Source organism: Centropristis striata, chromosome 17, assembly GCF_030273125.1.
Source record: "Centropristis striata isolate RG_2023a ecotype Rhode Island chromosome 17, C.striata_1.0, whole genome shotgun sequence".
NCBI lineage: Eukaryota > Metazoa > Chordata > Actinopteri > Perciformes > Serranidae > Centropristis > Centropristis striata.
The window spans coordinates 20,552,250-20,565,202 of NC_081533.1; the positions used below are offsets into that span (position 1 = coordinate 20,552,250).

At 40.0% G+C, this 12,953-nt stretch overlaps 1 protein-coding gene across 5 annotated transcripts in view; it reads left to right on the forward strand.

Annotated features, from left to right (window-relative positions):
- LOC131989545 (receptor-type tyrosine-protein phosphatase delta-like) overlaps positions 1-12,953 on the forward strand; it is a 189,386-nt gene that overhangs the window by 120,583 nt on the left and 55,850 nt on the right. The window lies entirely within an intron of this gene.

Consider the following 12,953-nt stretch of genomic DNA (forward strand, 5'->3'; position numbering starts at 1 on the left):
GCCCTTTTTGTACCAGCTAACCCAGGTAAGCTTGCATTTATTTGTTTTATGTCTGTCCTGTCCTCTTTTCTTTGTTTCTTTCTGTCGTACCGCACAGTCAAACCCAATTAGAGACTCTGGTTACACTCACGTTGTGTATTCTAACTTGATAAGATTTAGTCCATTAGCCATTTAGCCAAGTAAGTTTCCGTTTCTAAGTGACTTAAGTCATTTGCATACAGATTCCTGACACAATAATTAAGATGCCAGTTAAATTATGCAAATAGCCATCCATTCCTAGCCTGCGGTCGTTTAATGGAAAAGCTCAGCAATAATTTTCAAATCAGTCATTTTTCATCTCTGCACTTCAGCTTTGATATTCTTTTGGCCGTGTAAAAAATAAAGCAGTGTATTCTCATGTGATTAACAAGCAGATATTGTTTATGGTTTAATATTTTAGCTGCAAGTTGCCTCAATGCTGATGTTGTTCAGGGACCGCTGGCTGTTAAAAGCCAGCACTCCTCTGCACAAACACGTGTAACAATCCAGGCGGGAAAGGTCAGCCACTTTGTTTACTTCCAGAGAGAATAAAAGTCAGAAGACAAATATCAAGTTGGTTGACAGTGCCTATTTTATAATAAGCACTGAGAAAATTTTTATCTTGATTACACACAACATTCCATTCAAAGGCAAATATGTGGTGGCCCTGAGCTCAAAAGGCTGAGTAATATCTCTCTAAAACATGACTTGTTTGGCTGTGAAAGGAGAAAATGGCTTTAGAAAAAAGCCTTGGGCTGCCTGAATGAGGTGTGCTCCATTATGTACCACAATTACACAACATGGCAAATGAGTTTCTATTGAGAGGGGTGCTTCCATCCTATAGAAAAAAAGCTGGCTCTGCGAGTCTCTGAAGCCCCCCCCCTTCCCCTCCTCTGCTTCTTATCTCACCAATGAGCCAACAAAGGGCCCTTTGCACTGTCTCCAGAGGCAGATTGAAAGAGAAAGGTGGCACGTTCACATGCAGCTCTCTCCTGTTTACTCTGGAGCACAAAGTGAGTGTGTGTGCACACGCGCTTTCACATGCAATATTGTGCACATTTCCTGTTCCCTTTCGCTCCTGCTTGGTCTCTATCTCTGTTTTTCCCCTTCACTCACACACACACACACACACACACACACACACACACACCAATAGATAGCTGAGGGACGGGTATAGAAGCGGCTCTTCCCGGCTCCACGGCCTAGCATTAGCATGTTTATTACCATTTCCATTTTGCTCTTCTGCTCGCTCTCCTTTCCCATCAATGTATTGAAGGTGAGTAGAGGCCTATCACGGCCCAAAAAAAAAAAAATAGAAAAACAGGGAAAAGCTTTTTCTTTCTTGGCTTTGGTGCAAATAAAAAGGGTGTGCTCTCTGTCCTCACAGTGCCTCCACTGGATACACATAAACAGAAAATACTGACATTGTGAATGATTAGGTAATACACTGCAAGATTTCTATAAAATATACTATATTTTTATTTCACTAGCCTCTGTCACCACTTGCTATTACACAACAGGGATTCAACCAATACCCAGTGTGAGCATTTACATTTGCTTGACATCTGGCGTCTGGCAGGAAATGTATTGTCATTAAATACACAGCAAAAACTAAATAGAAGAGCTGAATAATTACTATGAGCAGTGATAACAGTCGGAGTTTGATAGACAAAGAAAAGGAAGCAAGATGACAATCAAATCTAAACAAAAGGGAAATGATGCCACAGTGCTGGCCTCAGACAAGGATATCACATACGATAATAAGATAAACACTAGCTAGACATATTATTTGTGTTCACACTTCAACAGTTATAACTTCAAATTGTTGACATCCACAACACAGCCAAACTGATTTCCTCTCTTATTCAAAGAGCCAACATAAAGATGACTTTCAAGCAGCTGGGAGTAAGCTGACACACTGCATTGAGGGCATTGTACTGTATGGGCAACTTGAGGTAACACAAGGTTACCTCAAGGAGGCATTATATATTATTTAGGAGACCAAAAAGCTCCCTCCTTCCAAAACTACTTCGTACAGTACCATAAACACAGCACTGCTGCTTTGCTACCCATCATTCCACATGACATAAACTGCAGTTTGAAAAATGCAACTGCACATTTTTTAAGTCCGATCTGTCACCATGACCAGCAGAAATTATTTCTCTCCTCCTTTGGCTCTTTTTAGTGGAAAAATAGTAAACTTGCACACAAATGTGCAATGCAGGATTGGAGAGATAAATAAATAAGCAAACACAGATAAGTGCTACTACACCAGGGCTTATACATATAAAGTGACTGTTCGTTTAGTTCATTTGGGCTCCAATGGTCTGTGGAAACGACTGCAAAGCATCTGTTGTGGGAAGCTCGCCACAGGGGGTGATGGCTAATGCCATGAAGGAAAAGCACATTGTTGTAATTGCCATGCTATGAGGAGAGGTGACTCGAGGTGACAAATCCAAAGTACTGGGGGATATTAGTATTCGGATGGGTCTCTAACTTGATGGGATGTGCCATTAGTAATGAACTTCCAGGCTTAGGGAAGCGATTTGCATGAAAGGCGAACCCTGAAACGTAATGATGTTCAGAGTCAAATCTGCTAGGCCGCGGCATGAGCTGCGGGTTTCCTTCGTGCACTTTTTTTTGTTGTGTCCTCTGTTTTGATTAACTTCGAGATGACCCAACTCATATGCAACTTGTGTCTTTGAATTAAGGTCGTCTTGATTTGCTTTGTAATTGAGAATGACAGGAAGGGATTGAGAAATGAAGAAACAGCACATTTTGGGTGCCACGGCTAGAATATGATTTCAGTTAAGTGGTATTTGATCTCATTTATGAATATGCCTCCGTGAGATATTTGCTTATACGTGCGGACCCATGGAGAGCCTCTAACAAGAATGTATGTCAGTAGAAGATGTTAGGATTTCTTTTGTACATTTCTGACTAGAAGCAAAGAAAAAATACCCTGAAAATGTAGCTAAACACCTCACAGGGTCTAGACTCTCTGCTAGAAGTAGTTCCAGCAGAATGATGTGTGGATTTGAGTGCTGCAGTTCATGATTCAGGCATGATTAAGGATTTATATTGCATCCTCACACTCCCATTATGCTGTCAACAGCCATTTCCTGTGCTCCACACACAAGCGTGCAAACTTATGCAGCTGTGTACAACTTGACAGTGGGAGCGGAAAATGGGAAGCTGCTCTCCTGTGACGGAAAAACAGAATGCATCATTTCCATTTGTATGGAATGGTGCAACGGCACGGTCAAAGCCATGAAGCTGAGACGGATCTTTCCACATACTATGAAAGGGCTGCTACATGATCAGTGATTATTCATAGACAATGTATGCGCTCGGCTCTTTGTCATTGTCACGAGAAAAAAAATGGTGTCCACACTTAATAAAAGACACCAAAAGCTGCTTATTTTATATTCCAGGCTTAGTTAACCGATTTCCATAAGATGATGGTCAAAATAAGCTGTATGGAGCTGCCTGTATAGCAAAAACCCATAGAATATTGTTCAGAGTGGGTGATAATAATAATTTTAAATGTACCTTAATGCTCATCCCTAACCAGCATTTTTTAATCTGTGTGCTCCTGCACCATTTCCTCAATGTATAATGCTTTCCTTCTGACAAGTGCAGAGTGAGGGATGAACAAAAGCTGGTCTGCATGCTCAAATTGCTTAGCAAGATAAATGCTGTGTCAGCTGTCTCGGACTGTCGGAGCAAGGGATGCAGTGGGGATGAAGCAAGTGACCATTGTAAAATTACTGCAGGGGGCCAGCAGCTACCATACCATTCACTGGTTTACTGGCAGGAGTTCTATAGATGGCAAGACCTAAGCCGCCACATGGAACATTCAATTTTGTTAGAAAAATAAATTTTTGCTTCAGAAATGGGGCTGTGGAAATATGCTGACTCACTGTCGGACTTAAACTCTTTCGTTAAATATAAAACAACAATATTATGAGCTTTTAGAACAGCAATTTAATAAGTTAGTATAGCATAAGTTATTATAAAGTGTATACAGTGATTTTTCTTGTCACTATGTACTGGTGTTTAAACATGATTTTTTCGTAGTTATTTATTGCAGCAATTTTTCCCAGAAACCAACATGCTTTTTCCTCTCTCTCACCTCAGCATGCTCGGACAAATAGTGACTGAGTGCAACCAACTGAACAGACCATCAATTATCTTCATGTCCATTAGATGTTTCATAAAATATCCACAGGCAGAGTTATTGCTTGGGATTTGGCCAATACTGACTTGATGCTACTCTCCCCTCAATTCCCAGCTCATACGTCACAAAAAATGAGCACATGATGACAAGTTATTCATTATTGTAATTAAAAAGATGGAGATGACTGTCTTCACAGAAATTGATCTCTTCTTAGAGAAAAAAGAAAAAAACCTACTCCCCCTTATATCTTAGCCAATCAGTATCTGTGTATTATACAAGATGATTTAAGGCATAACGACTGCCAACGAGATGGATGCTAGACTTTACAGGCTGCATAGTGTGTGAGAAAACATCTGCTGGAGCCACAAAGGCACTTGGACTCGCCACTGAACATGATAGATAACTCTGCACATGTTGTGCCTCTGCATTTCTTTGTATAAAAGGAAGCACAGCCTCCTGAATTAATAATTATTGATTCACACGCAAGAGGAATGTGTTTTGTTTGTTTGTTTGTTTTCCTTTTCCCTGGCTGACCTTAGATGTCACTGTTCTCCACAGTAACCTCACAATGTGGAAATGGAATTTAGATGATGAGTGATATTACATTTTTTTATCTGCAAATTGTTCTCACATGTTATGGAAGCATAGTTAAACAATAAATATCACAATATGGTACAGAAAGGTTAGGCCCCTGAAAAAAATGTCTTTGCTAATCAACATATTTGATAAATACATTGTTGTGCAGGCAAAAGTAAACAAGATTCTGCAGCTGTATCTGCACATCAACACTTCGATGTGTTCATGTTAATAATATTACATTACAGATTGCATGTGAGCAAAAAATGGATATGCAATATAGCATTTTAGTCCAACATGATATTATGTAATATGTCAAATTGGCAAGTCATGAACCGAAATTTTTGCCATGTTTCTGAATATTTCAGCCTTGAAGGGGTATATTTGCCTTATCAGGAACTCATGTTTCCACTTATTCTGTCACCACATGATTGCTGGGTAGGATCACTAGACATTTTATTCATATTTTTTATGTTATTTAAGCTTGACAAACCATCTGAGCTTGTGCTGATTACATGATGCGCTATATGGCAGAACATAAGGGAGAAATATTCCATCGGCTGGGCTGGAAGGGACACAAGATCTTAAAACGAGGAGTGTGTAAGTCTGAGCCAGGTAGTCGAGGGGTGCTAATGTTAGTAGCTTTGATCTTAGCTGCACTCAAAAATTATTTTCTACAAGATTAATTGGGTACTGCAGGGTCATCCTTAATGCATCTAATGATCTTGAGAAAACTTTTCAAGCTGTGTAGGGCTTCTTGCTAATTACAACCAAACAACTTTGGAGTGAGAAAACGTGATGTGGCAAGAATTGATTTTGGGGTGTAATTAGTTGTCTATACATTATTACATTCACTACTGCAATGATGAGTGCAGTGACTAATTAGATGTTTTATAGCTGCATGAAAGGAAAGGAATGGGGGGGGCAAAACCTTACATATTCTCATCACCAAGTTTCATCAGCGTTAAACCCAGCTGTCAAATCTCAAAACATGTGGCCTCAATACCTTAATTTCCATAATATAATAATGCCACCCACTGCCTGCTGTGACACCCATCGTCTCCTCGTGTTTGGGGAGAATGCCCGTCTGATAAATTTGAAAAGCCTGATATAACCCTGTTTTCCATTAGGGTTCTTTCAGAGCCAAGAGGTCCTTCTCTGCAGGATGTCAGCAAGCATGAATAATCTCTATACTCCCCTCTCCTGTAGCAAGCTTTTAGCTATATCAATTATTGAAATGGCTGGAGCTAGGTGTTCCCTTTCTCAGGAGGAAGTGAACTTGTATGAAGTCGGTTTCCTTAGACATTTATACCAGACAGACTCTTAGAGTAGTCCTCTGAGTCTGATGATACCATGTTTAAATTCAAGAGTCTCTAGCCTTGACCCATAAAGATATCTGGCACTGTCATGCGTAATATGCTAAAAGTGATTAAAGCTGTATTAAAGTAATATACACCTCTGCATATACACAAACACATTGTTTCTATAAATACACAAATAATATGCCATGTGATAATCCATGCCAAAGTATTAGAAACGCCCATTTGATCAAACTGACCTGCCTGATTTTGAATGTATAGTACATGAAGGTTAATGAAGCAACTCAGTGTCTCACAGTTCTACCTTCTGTCTTTTTTTCCTGCCCGGTTGGAAGACCCACCTGGTTGCTGATACTCTCTCGGGCCCCTGCTGGCTCCTGCTCCTGGCTCTATCAGCTTCCCCTGAAAAGATAAAACAACTAAATGATCCTAAAGAGTTCCTAATTCATTTTATGATAAATGTTGATACAAGCACGTATAGTTTATTAAACTTTAAAACTTCAAGCATCATATAGTCATCCCAAGTGGGTGGTAAGGGGGTGGATATACAATGAACAAGCCTGAAACATAAAAACAGAACAGATGTCTGGCAGTATATGCTTCAAAGTGACAGGCGTGTCTCTGAGGAGAAGGTAGTGTGTGGTTGTTTATATATTCCCTGCCACGTCCTCTTTATTTGTGGATGTTTAATGCACTCATGAGGATCAATGAGGGTTGGTGGACTGTTAAGGAAAAGCTAGAAAAAAAGAAGAGGCTTCCGAAGGTGCGTTTCATGGAGTTGAGAGAAAATAAGCGACATCCATTTTAGCTTTGTGTTTGGCAAATAGCTCAAAGCATTGTCAAATAGTTTTCTCCCTCCTCCTTTGAATATTACTAATAATAACAACAGGAAAAAATGCTGATGGCAGATAAGATGACAAGAGCAGAAGTTTTTTTTCTTTTTTCTTTTTTTCTCCTTCCCCAACTCTGAATAAATGGGGCACTGTTTTCTGAAGTAAATGGAATCATTGCTCAAGGTAACAACCAGCAAATGGAATATGCAAAGTGAAATCCTGAAGAGGGTGGGAGAGGGACAGAAGGCAAAGAAGGCGGGAGACAGACAAAGACAGATTGAGGGAGAGTCTTCAACATCAAGCATCTTTTAAAGTCTCAGATGAGCCGCGACTGGATCGAGGCAGATGAAGTCAGTGCGTAAGGCAGATTCAAAAGACAATGGCAGCGTGGGAGAAAGACATGATTACAGGTAGAAGAGGTCTTGAAATCTCTCTTTCTCCCTCTCCACCTTCCCCCTAGGTGATCTTTACTCAGAACACTACATCTGGCTGAGCTGACGTGCAGTCTGTAAAGCAAGAGGAGGATAGAGGGTGGGGGGGGTGGGGGCATCTGAGCGTAAATGGAGCTTTGTGCCTGGCTTCCTGCCTGCCTTACTGCCTGCCCAGCCAGGCCTGTAGAGAAAGGCCCCCTCTCCGCCCTTCCTGCTTCATCTCTCCTTTTCATCTCCCTCTTTACCCATCCATTTTAGCACTACCCCTAAGGGGCATCCGACACTAACACTCACTCTCTGCTTTCATTCTCTTCCTCCAACTCCCTTCGCTTATGTTGTAAATGGAGGAATATCACAGCTAATCCGTCATGTTTATGAATGACATGGGGCCTAGGGAGAGTTGGGGCGTCTTGCCAGAAGTGGCGTACATCTCTGTTGCATGCCCTCTGCTTGGCTGATGCAATCTGCCCCAGCAGCGATGGCCATAAAAAAATGTCTGTTGGGGATGGCAGGCTTGGAGGAACACCAGGCAGGGAAATTTTATAGCATAACTCCAAGAATTTCTGACCTGTTTCGTGCTTCTCAAATTCCAACCAATATCCCCAAAACTGCTTCTCTTGGAGGTCTTCAACACAGTCCTAAAGGCTGTGGACACCTTTGAATGTCAACAGTATGGTTACTCTATACTCAGGTGAGCATCTTTCATAGTGGTATATTAATGGTGAAAAGTGCATTTTTCTCGTAAGCACTCCTTGTTTTACTATAGGTGGAAAGATATATTTAAATGTTTTAAAGAAGTGATGTATCATGACACGGGTATGTCTACTTAGAGTTTTACAACTAGTTCTCCAATGTCATTCAGAATGAGGAACGGCTCAAATTGTTCATCTGTGAAGGTTTTTCAGGGGGAAAACAGGCCTGGTGATTAATAGATTGACTCTACAATGGTTTCCTCATAATCTCAGGCATTAGGCGAGGCTTTTTAATGACAAATAAGCAGCATTCAATTAATTATACAATCTCAAAGGGGATTTATGGAAGAAACAATCAGTGCGGGGCAAAGGGGGAGACGATGCTATTTTTCACCGAGACAGAGTGCCATGAACCTCGGGTTACGAGAGCTTTCTGTGCCTTCACCTCCCTCCTCCTATATTTCGTTCCAACGTTCATCATCACGGGAGAAGGAGCACACTGGATAGTAATCCACAGACTATTCCAATTTGGCTCCTTGAGGCAACAAGGGTAAAATAAAATTTTAGTGGATACTAGATGGTCCCTTGCTGTCTGCCCTCGGGTATTAGCACTTTTCTCAAAGAGACTGTATTTGTTCCGCACTTACTGAACTACCTTTTAGAGGTACCAAGCTAGTGAGACTTAATGCCATTTGTGTTGGAGTGGGCCTGCTCCTCTTAAAACTCTATTATAGTAAATTGGAATTAGCTGTTTGAGCCAACTGTGGCACATTCACAGTAATATTCATTAAGGTGCTCTGTACCTGTTGAATCAACTAATGAACTTGACTAAAGCATATTTTTCTCAGCCCAGCTGCACTCTCACTGCTGAAGGAACTAAAATTGTCATTGCACATAATGCAGTAGACTTTGTAAAACATGTTCTGTGGTGTTCAAGTTTTTGTGATTGTGTGCAGACTGTGTCGTAGTCATTAGAAATTAACAGGTCAACGACTTTAGACAAAGACTGTTTCTTGTTATTTTTCACCTAAAATCACCCTACCAGTTTGTAAATGTCTGCCTTTGTCTCTGTAGATATGGCCTTGACACACACAGTAGAAGCATGCAGACACAAACATAATAACTTACAGGGCCCGCTGACAGAGTCCTCTTTCTGAGTTACCCACTCCATCAATGTTATTTATGAAGATTGAAACATACATTTGTATCCTCGTGAGATAAATGGATCATGGGCTTTCATCGCAAAAGTGAACTCCCCTCTGCTAGATCAAACAGGATTAGTTCTGACCTGCACGTCCTGCACAGACGCATTTGTAAACCTAAACTGGAAAGCAGTTATGCTTTGCCACTTAACATTTCTCTTTTTATCAGTCCGTCTAAGGCTTTGAAACATAAAGAACCGAGGCCCCAGGCATATAATTGGGACGTGCTCTCACATTTGAGCTCCTCTGGATTTTTTTCCAGTCTGAGCAATAATAGAAACCACATCAGTCCAGACACATGCCACGTTTTAAAACAATCTGAAGGTTGACTCAGAGTTCACTTACATGTGAACCCTTAAAAATAACAACTGGGGAAGATGAATTTTAGAATTGTCCCCCACCACACACCAGAGTATGTCTTATTAGACGGAAGTGCTGAGCATTTTGTTTTCCATTATTGGATTACTTAGGCAATATCTACACAGTGCAGGTGCCAGGAGGCTTATTTGGGATATCTGGCTCAAAGGAAGCTCAAAGGGGAAACCTAATCTTATTTAGACTGGACAACATATGTGCCAAACAGCACTGGGATGTATCAATGAGATAAATACAGGCTTTGGATTCTCTGAGGGCATTTACGGAAAATTCAGACATCTCCATTCGTCATTTCTTCTTTTCGCTCAGCAATGATGCACATGTGCTTTTATACTCTATGTGCTTGTCTGACTTGTTGCCCTGTAAATAAATGGTTATATATGTCACACATGAATGATACTTTAAGGTTGTCACTTTCACTTGTATCTAAACTATTCCAAGTATTGTACCCGAGGCATTCCTGAAATACCCCTGGACAATGTCCAGGCACGTGTGCAACAGCGATGATAAAAAAGTGTTGCATCTACTAAGTCTGGATCTACATACTGTGTATGTTTATCAGCTTTACTGTCCTTTGTAAAGCAGCATCATATGTAGATACTAAGTTAACAATAAAAGCAATATGTTTTTTTTTTTTCAAAACAAGTTACATTAATATAATAAATTGCAGAAATGAAGGGATACAAGCTAAACAAGTATTAAGATGCCTTAGTCCCATGGTCAAAAATTGATGTGAGGACAAGTTTCACCTCCCCTAAAGTTTATGGGCAGAATGATGGATGGAGTGTTGAGTAAAGCAACTCTGTCTGAGTCCAAGTTAGAGATAGTTTACCCAAGCTGCAGGTAGCTGATAAAGCAAAGGGAAGGCTCAGATTTAGAACCTGTCAATCATTAGGCGCTAGATTGTAAAAGTACACCTTTTTACCACAGCGTTAAGTGTGTTAAGTGTTAAGTGTTGTAGAGCAAGAAAATCAACAACAATGTGGATGAAAGTGGTGAAACATTAGAGAGAGGGAGAGAGGAAAATAGAACAGATGCCGTCATGGAATTGGCACAAAATGGAATTGCTGTCTGCCTTTGTTAATCAAGAGCTCTTACGTTTGGTTGAGTAATTTTGTTTGTGTGAAAACAAAAGCATAATTAACAGTTCCCTCTCCCATGCCAAAGGGAAAAAAATAATTGAATATGTCAGTTGAACAGGAGCCTAACAGAACATTTTGTTGAAGAGGATTCAGGTCGTCTCTGAACGGATGTATTAACAAGGCTCGCAACGATTTTTTTTGAGAACTGTAAACAAATTATAATGGACAATGTTGCCGTGTTAATGTGTTCCAAATCAACAACCTTATTTTGAAAAAAAGTTGATGCCATAAAGACCAAATGTCTGCTCTGAGACTCTGTGGTTGAATTACATTTATTTCTGTGTGTGCCTGTTGTCGGATAAGTCTTTCATCCTTAACCTTTGTATGTAAGGAATATTATAATATTATTCTTTATTAATTACCTTTAACTAGTTCATAAAACACCAAGTCCTAATTCAATCTAGGTCAGCTAATGCATTAGCAAGCCATGAAACAAGCCAATTCCAAATGATGTCCTTGTGAGAAGTAAGAGTGCTGTATGATTAACATGATTAGTACCCTAACCCTGCTAAATTCTCCTATCTTCTTTCTCACTTCTTTTGGATTTTTAAGTGTGGAAAGAGCTTTAATCAGTGTTCCTCAACTTCAAATTATATGTTATAGTGTGGTGCGGGAAAATGGCTTTGGCTCAGACTGCTGAGAAAAATAAGCAGTGCTGTCACACTCCATGGGTAATGTTTTGTGGCTCGTCTTTTTGTTCTGGCTGAAATCTTATCAGGGGAGGGGTAGCGAGAATCAGATTGATTTCTAAACTGGGCAAGGATAATCTTTAGGGCAGAGGAAAAAGAAGTGTAAAATGTAAGAGTGTCATACTTGAAAACATCTGCCCCAAATTCCCACACTTCCATAATCCAGCATCTTTGGTGGGGATGGATCCCCAAACAACAATATGTCTTGACACACACTTTTCTCCACCACGCTGCCACAGCAAGTGACCTGTGACAGCCTCTTTGAGGAGATTGTATCCACTCACATACGTCCAACAAATATATCTTATTATGGCCTGCAGGGATTTTCCCTGAAGAATAACCTCAACCACGGGGTGAAAAGTCTTGTTCCGCTTGGGAAGAAAAGGGTCGGACCGAATCCAATCCTTGTGCAGCAACCACAGAACTAAAGCCAAAATGTGAACAGAAAGGTTTATGTTTTTATGGCTTCACTTGGAAAGTCTGCTGCTACAAAGGTTTATTTTCTTATCGAATTCCTTTGTACTAATTCTGTAGTTTGGGAACAATTGTTTTCTAGGAAATGTTTTCCCTTTTTTTTGTCTGTCAACAGGATTATGGAAAAACTACTTGCCCAATTTCCCAGAAACTTGGTGGAAGTTTGTAGCATTAGCCAAGGAAGAACCCATTACATTTTGGAGCACAGATATTTTATTTTATTTCGACAACATTGCATGAGGTAATATAGAGATAAGATATTATGAACCTACTATTTAAATGTTTATTAAGGCTTGCATTATCAAAACAATATAAAAATGTCCATTGTATGTTGCATTTCCCTCCATTGTTTCCATTACAACATGGAAGACAGAAATATTTATGTGATTTGGACGAGTATGGAGATTTAAAAATACGCTTAAGTAGTTATTTATCCATTGAATAACCAAAAAATTTGTATCGCAATATATATTGTTGAAATTGAATGAGCAATATCAGGCTAGATGATGTTGGCTGTATCGACTAGCACTAATGTCAATCATCATTACAAATACAATTTTTAACCCACTCCACTTAAAGCTTTAAACCTTCAAGCTTAAGCACACGTAATATAAGCAGACTACCAGTTTCTGCCAACATCAACTCTATGTGCAGTTGCTTTGTTCAAAATCTATGTTGTGTGTACAGCCTCTATTCGCCAATGAAAAAGACTGTATACAGTGGTAGGAATAATGTAGGTGCTATGCAGGAGAAAAACCAAAACATGCTTCTAATTTTGGCCCTGGAGACTAAGTGTCCCTCAGCTGTCAACATGTGAACAGAAAAAACTCAAGCAGACGCCGTGGCCTTAGCTTTACTGTCTGGTTTTACTATCTTTTTAATGGATTCCACTCTAACTGCATTAGTCCTGTGATACCTTGTAAACATCACCTAGCACTGCACGTACACACAAGTGCCTTGGTGTAGCACTAACTGAGCAAATATGTAAACAGTAACCCATCACGTTTGAATGGTACCTTTAT